Genomic DNA, 9,728 nt, shown 5'->3' with positions numbered 1-9,728 from the left:
GCTTTTGATATCCCGGAGGTATAGCTGGGGCTTGATTGGGAGCTTGTCCTGGTGCGTATAAAGCATTATTACTCTTATATGAAAAGTTAGGACGGTTCTTCCAGTTAGAGTTATAGGTATGCGAGTAGGGATTTCCTTGAGCATACTTCACTTGTTCTGCTTGGATTCCTGTTAGGAGTTGACAATCTGCAGGAGTGTGACCTTGGATTCCACAGACTTCGCAATTTTGAGTTGCGGCAACCATGGTGGCTGGAGGTGATACATTTAAACTTTTAATTTTCTGGGCCAGAGCATCCACTTTTGCATTAACATGATCAAGGCTACTTATCTCGTACATGCCACTTTTCGTTTGAGGTTTCTCTACCATTGTTCGGTCGCTTCCCCACTGATAATGGTTTTGGGCCATGCTTTCGATAAGTTGATAAGCATCGGCATAAGGTTTATCCATAAGTGCACCATCTGCAGCGGCGTCTATTGTTAACCTTGTGTTGTACAAAAGACCATTATAGAAGGTATGAATTACTAACCAGTCCTCTAAACCATGGTGTGGACAAAGTCTCATCATGTCTTTGTATCTTTCCCATGCTTCAAAAAGAGACTCGTTATCTTTCTGTTTGAATCCATTTATCTGGGCTCTCAACATAGCTGTTTTGCTTGGAGGAAAATATCGGGCAAGAAAGACTTTCTTCAACTCGTTCCATGTGGTGACTGAGTTGGAAGGAAGAGACTGAAGCCATCTTCTAGCTTTATCTCTTAGCGAGAAAGGAAATAGACGAAGTCGAATTGCCTCTGAAGTGACACCATTAGCTTTAACAGTATCAGCGTATTGGACAAATACGGATAAATGAAGGTTTGGATCCTCGGTGGGATTTCCAGAGAATTGATTTTGTTGCACTGCTTGTAGCAGCGAAGGTTTAAGTTCGAAGTTGTTTGCTTCGATTACGGGTGGAGCAATACTCGAATGCGGCTCATCTTGCGATGGAGCGGCGTAATCTCGAAGAGCATGAGCTGGTTCTGCCATCTCGGGTATCGGCGAAGGAAAAAGATTTTTGAGGTCGGGCACTTCGATAGGAGGGAGATTGTTTGCAGCACGATATTCCCGAATTCGTCGTAAGACTCGGAGATATAGTTCAACGTCGTTGATTCGTAAGTAAAACGGCTCGCCTTGTGAGCGAGTGTGTGGCATACAAATCAACGAAAGAAAGAAAGAAAAATAAAAATGCCTTAGTCTCTACAGCGTAACAGAAGAGTTACGATATCGACTAAATAAAAGTCCCCGGCAACGGCGCCAAAAACTTGATCGCGACTTTATGAGTCGATTTGGGGTACTAACTGCAAGTGCACAGTTCTATCGCGTAGTTTTAAAAGATATCGATCCCACAGGGACTTATGAATCGATATACCATTTTCTAAGGTTACTTCGTAAAGCTAAGGCAGATGATACTTTGATTTTTTGGGGGAAAAGTAAAACTAAAATAAGATCTAGGTTAAATATCAAATAAGCGGATATCGGTATGTAGTTCGTCGTAATTAGGGAATCAAATCTTCGTTGGTTTCTTGGTGTTAAAATAAACCTTTTCAGTAGACACTATTGATTAAAAGTCTTATCTCAAACTCTCGCTCTGTTGAATAGACCATGACTTTATATTAACGTAGCTGTCACTTATTTGTTAAGTCCAAAATCACTTTTTGAAAACAACAGAATCTATAAAAACTCTTTTTAAGAAAATACTAACCGTTTAAACACCCTCGTCTCAAACTCTCGCTCTATTGACTTAGATTATATAATTAAACTTAAATGTTTAACTCTCGTCCTCACATTTAACCTTTAAAAATACATTTTGAAAAAGATTAGAATTTAATTAACTCTAAAAATCGCTTTCGCCCTGATTTAGAATTGATGTCCAATTTACACTGTCCAGTTAAAAACTCAAACTTTCGCTCTATTGATTTTAACTTCTTTATGTCTTTTACTCTCGTACAAAAACTGTGGGATTAATGCTGTAAATTGAGGCCATAAAAAGAGTGATTTTATTTTTAAATGAAATTAAACCAACTTAGTTTAGATTCCTTCATTCCGCTTACTTTACATACCAATATCTAATTTAATTAGCCGGACATGCTAAACAGGTCTAAACAATCATCATGCTTAAATAAAACCATCTCAGGCAAACAGTATAAATAAACAGCAATGCAGAGCATATATAAATTAGAACAATAAGTTAAAGAACCTGAATAATTAATAGCAATCTTGAACACTCCACCATAGACCGGTTGGATTTGTTCTTGAACTCTTCAATCGGACAGGAAAATAAAAGCGAAGGAATAAAATACTATGATCTAACGTAAGGTTAGAACCAGTAAAAGATACACAATAGTTTCCGGTGTAGAAACTATTGTGTGAAAAATTAATTAAGTGCTTGAAAGATTGACTGGAAAAGAAAAGAAATAAAACTTGCTAATAAAATAGAAAGTTGTAGAAAAGTAATGCTGTAAAATATGCTTGCACGGCGGAAAAGAGACGGGGGGCATCAGGGTTGGATAAAAGCAACTATTTATATTAATCCACTTTCGTAACCGTTTTCCAAAAATTCTTTCCGTAAGTAGTCTTCACGTTCCAAGAGTCAAGCGGAAGAATAGACTTCAACGTGCCTCTGTTGCGCGTTAAAAGCCAAAAATATAGGAGAGGGGTGTGACGTTCGTCACACCATGTGTTACGCTCGTAACACAAGGTAGCAGGGCGTGACGCTCGTCACACCTTGTGTGGCGGTCGTCACAGCTTCAGCGCTCCTGGCTTGTAATTTTGGGCTGGGCTTTAGTGGAATTTGCTTCTCATCATCTTTTTGCACCCCCTTTTCTTCCTTTTTCACTTATGCTTCAAATAAGTTACCTGAGACAAATAGAAGGAAAAATACCAAGTAATATCGAATAAAATGAAATAAATCGAAACAAATAATAATATAATTTAATTAAATCGAGTCCAAAAATGTGATATAGTTTCATGTTATCACCTCATATGAAGCTGGGAAGGGACAATCTTCAAATGTGTCAGAATGGAAAAATCAAATTCATAAAAAGGAAGCTGAATCCCTACTTTTGTAAAAAGGCACTCATAGAACGGGACCATGCAATCATTAAAAAACCTGCATATCCTCTTCTCCCCTGATAGTGGAAGGGTTAACCACTATGAAGGGTCACAGACCATAACATTAGCATCACTTAGGGAAACCTCAGTGCTCAAACCGAGGAAGTAATCACTACTATTACAATTACTCAATCATACATTAATGCATTCAGCCGATATCAAAGATATTTATGATTTAGCACCTCAACATCGTTGGGCTCATAACCTTCCATCTACAGGTGGACTTGAATAAAATATCTAGCACATTCCCTCCTTTGCAAGTTGGCTTGTATTTCCCCTTCAGATAATACAAGAGGGGGCATTGGAATCTGCACATGACTTGGTCTCCTACCAACATTCAATATAAGGGTATCTAAATACCCATTAGAAGAAGTTTATCCTTCAAACAAAGTCTCGACTACCCCTTCTGACCCAGAGTCATAAGAGATGGTTATAACCTCTTATTCTACATGATCACTGCTAAAATATAAGTGAAGAGAGTTCGAGGATGACCTGGGTGAAGTCTTCACTTTGGAATCTCTCATTTAATCGGCAATATTGTCGCTCATTTTGGAAAAACAAAACAAGACGCAAACAAGATTTAGTGAGAAAGATGACTTTCTCAAAATGGATAGAGAGGAACGAAGACATTTTTCAGAAAGTAATTGAAAGCTCGAAAGCTAAAGGGTTGTCGGTGGAAGAAACTTCCAAATATTACACTCACCTTATTTATAAGCAGTGGTAGCTAAAAGATCAAGAATGATTATGAATAAATATTGCAAGATCAACAATGAAAATTTTATACATAAGAACACACCAAAGTCAAGTGCACTTAAGCAGTCTATAAACTATGCAACACCTTAGCTAGTCCCGTCAATAAATGTGTCAAGAATGGGTGATGAAGCACCTTAATATTGGAACCACATTAGATATGCCTATTTCCCATCACTTTTCAACAACTGGTCCCAAGTTATTCGATTCTACTAAACAAAAAATTACAAAGTAGAGGTCGGTCAACGATAACTTAAGGTTTACCATGGAGCCTTTAGTGCCCGACAAAACCTTGGGGAAAACTATTCTAGACCGAGAAAAGGCCCAAGGAATCAAGGCTCAATCTTTCTCAAGCCCACTCTACTCGACCCAACATATAAAATAGTTCACATATTATGAGAAAGTACACAATCTCTGAGCTCCAATTTCACTTTACTCATCTTAAATATTGAACTGACTTGGGCATTGTAGTTTTAACCATGCAGGTTCATCTCTCGTCGTTGTAAAGGATGTCAAAGCCAACAGACGTAATATTGTGACTTCAGTTATTCCAACAAACATAATGACAAAGTCTATTCCATCAATGAAGTTCAAGAATTGTTTGAACTTAGTTAACCTTGGAAGTACAAGAAAATGGCATACAAAATTCAAGTCAATGTGGAATTGGTAATGTGCGGCTCAAATAGATTACATATTTACTGATAAATTACAAAGGTAACTTGATTTATGGTATATTATTTATAATCAATCCCAACAACACTACAACAAAATATACATTTCCTAAAAAGATTTTTACTGCAGTTGTACATAGGCCCGAAGTGAAATCTTTAAAGTTGGGCGCCTTTATATTTATATTTTATTTTTAGATTAAAAATAAATTACATTTTATCTCAATTGGAACTCCTAACCGAGGGAAAAAATGCACAAGACATGGGTTTGACTCCTAGCACCTTCCGCTTTTATTTTAAAATAAAATTTCTCCTCAGTTGCAACTCTTCACTGAAGTGAAAAGCTAAGCATGTCATGGGTTTCACTCCTAGCGCCAAAACTTTTATGTTTTATTTAAAAAAAAGTAGAGCCCTCTTTTCTTTTTAAATTAAAAATAAATTACATTTCCCCTTATTTGGAACTCCCAACTGAATAGAAAATTATTTATAAAAAAGTGGTGCATTCTTTTTAAAAAAATTTTTTAACGAAATCCTAAACGAACTTCATCTTCTAACTCCAAAATTCATCTTCCATTATCCACACTCTATTTCTCCACTAAACAAAACTCAATAATATTATTTATTTCATAAATAAAACTCAAAATCATCATTTCTCCCATTAACGAATTTCAGATCTCCATTATATCTTCTCCAACTCTAACGAGGCAATGAACACATATTTTCAACTTATCAATGTTAGTTATTTTTGTTCTTATCTGAGGTAAAATGTGTAATGTTGTTGTTGTTGTTGTTGTTGTTGCTGTTTTTGTCGTTGTTGTTGTTGTTGTTATTGTTTAGATTTAAGGTTAAACAATACTATTTGTTTTATTCTTGTTCTTGTTGTTTGTTGTTGTTGTTGTTGTTCAGGTTTAATGTTTAATGATTTTATTGATTTTTGTTGTTGTTATTCTTAAGATGATTTAACTACTTATATTTAGTGATGATAAACTTACAATAATATTTGGTATTTATATCACACATCCTAAACTGATATAAGACTCAAGTTCTTTTATCAATGTAGTAAGTTTTGTATTTTTAAATAGTTTATATGAAACTTATTTTGAATTCATATTTAAATAACACCTTTTCCCTTGTTGAACATTGTAAGGTGGTGGCATCAATGGATTGACATTGAGAGTTTATAAAACCATAATCATTTGTTTACCAAAAAAAATTACATCATCTAGTGAAGATATTGCAACCTAAAAAGAAAATGGAGAATGATAAGAAATTGAAAAGGAAACAACATATTGTGTTGCTTCCTTTTAAAAAAAAATTATTCACCATTTTTTTTGTTGCAATATCTTCTCTAGATGATTTGATTTCTTCTTTGTTTAACAAATAGTTATATTTTAATTATATATATATATATATATATATATTATATATATATATATATATATATATATATATATATATATATATATATATTAATAAAAAATGCTTAGGCTTCATAATAAATTCCGTTCAATCCAAAATAGATAGAACACAAAAATGATAGAAGATAGATTAGATTTCCTCTTGGTTAAAAGTTTTAACCAGGGGGAAAAGGACTCATAAGACCTATCCACTCGGTTAAAAAATCTAAACCAAGAGGATAAGTGGGGCGCTATATTTCACCTCGATTAAAACTCTCAATTGAGAGAAAAAGTCAAACACGCTATTTTGAAAATGCAATTGTTGGAAATCAAACCCATATGACCAAAGCCACTTTTCATTTTGGTTGGCAATTGACAGAGAGAAAAAAGTAGTGTACATTCCCTGACACCCTACCTTATATCATCCATCCAAAACTTTATTTCAATTGTAGTCAAAACTCGTTTTTATAATAGTATAGAAGGTTGATTTATATATTTTTTGGTATAAATAAGTATAATACTGTATTAATTCACAACAACATATTTAAAGAAAGTAAAAGATTCTAGATGATTTTTATTTTACTATTTGTTATTCTTTTCCAAATAACAAAGATACTTATTTCATCAAATTCAATTTATCATAATAAATTGGATATTTTAATTTCTAAAAGTGAACTAATGTAACAACATTAGCATAATATAATAATTAGTATTTGAGTGGATCAGATTTATTTGAAGGTTCATTACAAATAGATTGAAGTTTTATAAAATTATACAAGTACCAACGTTATAGTTGTAAGTAGATGGAATTATTTTCGAACATTATTCTTACATTTACCAACATTCACATGTATCTTGTATACACCTTGGAACTTTAGATTGCACGCAATTAATCATTTGTTTACTACATTCTTTATTAGAGTGGCATTTGACGACTCCTATAATGTCAAATAAAAAGAAATCAATAATAATAAATACAACATTGTATTTAAAATTAAGAATATATTTTTAAAATAAATTGTAAAATTGAACTTACAATCGGTTACAACAACGAATATGAAAAGAAAAGCAATTATGAGATAAACAAATTAATTTAACAATATGTGCCATATGATATCTCATTTGCATTTAGAAGTATACATTTGCATAATTATTTTATAATGTAAAAGTTACATTTTAAAAAATATAATTAATGATTAATGTTGATTGATGGTGGTTAGAATTCATTATCATATTTGAATAATATTATTTTTTTTTTCTTTCCCTTTCGTTATTATAATAAGGATTTTAATCTCTATATTTTCACACACACACCAAATTCACTCCTATAGAAGTTTAATTTTATCACAATCGAGATAAGGATTTTATCACATTAGATGTTTGTGGTAATGAAAGGTGTAGTAATATGTGTCCTCTTTACCACCATGGACTCAACGCCATGATATAAACATAATACCGTGTAACATATTATTATGGCTGGAGAAAAACAACTATAGAAAAATGTGGATTGGTCTTGAGCTCGATATCCAGCGCCAACAAATTAGTGCATAATATTTCAACATAATAATTATTTCATAACGTGGTGATGTATTCACTTGAGTATATTATAACTTATGTGGAATGCTTATTTCATCAACTTCTAACTAAACATATAACCTTTCACTATGATTTATACATCAATAATATAAAAAATTAAGTATATTAAAAGAACAAGTTAGACTAATCAATATTTTTTGACATTCCTACAATTCATTATCCGTACTCACTCTTTAATAGTTTGAATTTGTTTAATACTTCTCATTCTTCAACTAATATTTTTTTCTCTACTAGTTCATTCTTCAAAGTATTATCTTTGCATGCAAAACTACTAGAAAGGAAGTGATGGCGAAAAATTAGAAGTATTGAAATAAATTATTTTCGATAATGAGCGAAATACAAATAATGATTTGGAAAAATATCGAAAAACATTGACCTATTTAAATTATTTTCTAATATAACTTAGTTTTTCAGATTATTATTTTCTAATTCAATTTGAAAGGTTATATATTCAGTGAGGGTTGGTAAAACACTCAAACCACATACGATATCGCAAACTCATATTTATGACATGTTGGTTTAATGAAATGAAAGTTACAATGTACAAGGAATAACATTAACAATAACATACCTCAACAAACACACATGAATAACATAAACATATATCACAACTTACCTTAACAAAACAACAACAACACACCTCAATAAAAACATCAAAATTCCTCAACAAAAAAAAACTTACGTTAATAAAACAACAACATACCTCAACAAAAACACCAACATACCTAAACAAAAACATCTACAATAACCCAAACAACAATATTTATCAACAAAAATAACTTATCCTAACAAAACAACAACATACCTCAACAAAAACTTCAACATACCTCAACAGAAAATCTACAATAATAAAAACAACAACTTACCTTAATTAAAAAACGACACACCTCAACAAAAACATCAACACAACTAAACAAAACATATACAATAATACAAACAACAACATTTATCAACAAAAAATAACAAGTTACCTTAAGAAAACAACAAAATACATCAACAAAAATATCAACATACCTCAACAAAAACACATACAATAATACAAACAATAATATTTATCAACAAAAACAATGACTTTTCTAACAAAACAACAACATATCTCAACAAAAACATCTACATACCTCAACAAAAACATCTACAATAACACAAATAATAACATACGATCTATATATAAATAATAACATACCTAAAAAAAAGTACATAACTCAACAAAAACATAAAAAAATAATACAAACACCAACATACAACCTCAATTAAAACAACAAAATAAATAAACAAAAACTAACAACATACTACCTATAAGGGTTTACCGTCTCAACAACAAGATAAACAAAAAACGATAAAGAACAAATATTTTGAACAACAACAACATAATTCATAACATGAATGGTGGAAATGTCTCACATATATGAAATGAGAAAAGGAAGTCAAAACGATAAGTTTCGTGTTTTTGTCTTGTATGTCTCGTGAAATCTTTCCTTAATCCATATGAGTTGGAGAAGATATGTTAGAGTTTTGTGAAGGAATGATGTACAAATATTAATAGAGATTGAGATAAGGCATGAGAGAGATGTTAGGATTTTGCAATAGGAGCTATGGTTATTCTGTATAGAAATGAAACGTTTCATTTACATATAGGTAATACTTTTCACCATGGTTCATAGTACCAACCATGATCAAATTTTTATAGTTATTACAATGGTTGTTACTATAGACCGTGGTAAAAAGTGATATAATTTTAACATAAATATAAAAATTAAAGGCACAAACCATTTTTGTAATGAAAAGAATATAAAATTATTGGTGCTGGAACTCGACACATGTCATTACTGTACCTAACACCACAATTGTTATTTTGTACCGTGGTGAAATTTTTTTAATAATAAAAAAAAGTATTTAAAAATAAATTATTATTTCAGTGGAATAAATGAACAAGATAAAAAAAATATATTATATTTTATAATCGTTATTGTTTGTTTTATGTTAAAATGACATAATTTTAGTTTCTCTCACAATTTTAGATTCAATTTACTTAAAATATTTTAAATGACATGGATCTAAAATCACTAAGATGGATCAATTATAAATTTTTGAGTTTTTTTTGGATGAGTTTTTCGGAATTTAATTGGTATTACCAAGTTTTTAAGGAATAAAAAAGGAGCTAAAATATAATGA

General features: G+C 31.5%; 1 non-coding gene across 1 annotated transcript; it reads left to right on the top strand.

Moving 5' to 3' along the window:
* Positions 1-536: 536 nt before the first annotated feature.
* On the top strand, positions 537-643 carry LOC127117075 (small nucleolar RNA R71). Its single transcript, XR_007801836.1, has one exon. It is a non-coding gene; the product is annotated as a small nucleolar RNA R71 (small nucleolar RNA).
* The last annotated feature ends 9,085 nt before the right edge of the window (positions 644-9,728 follow it).

The sequence above is a fragment of the Lathyrus oleraceus genome, chromosome 1, assembly GCF_024323335.1.
Source record: "Lathyrus oleraceus cultivar Zhongwan6 chromosome 1, CAAS_Psat_ZW6_1.0, whole genome shotgun sequence".
Classification (NCBI taxonomy): domain Eukaryota; kingdom Viridiplantae; phylum Streptophyta; class Magnoliopsida; order Fabales; family Fabaceae; genus Lathyrus; species Lathyrus oleraceus.
This window is presented reverse-complemented; position numbering and strand designations above follow the sequence as displayed.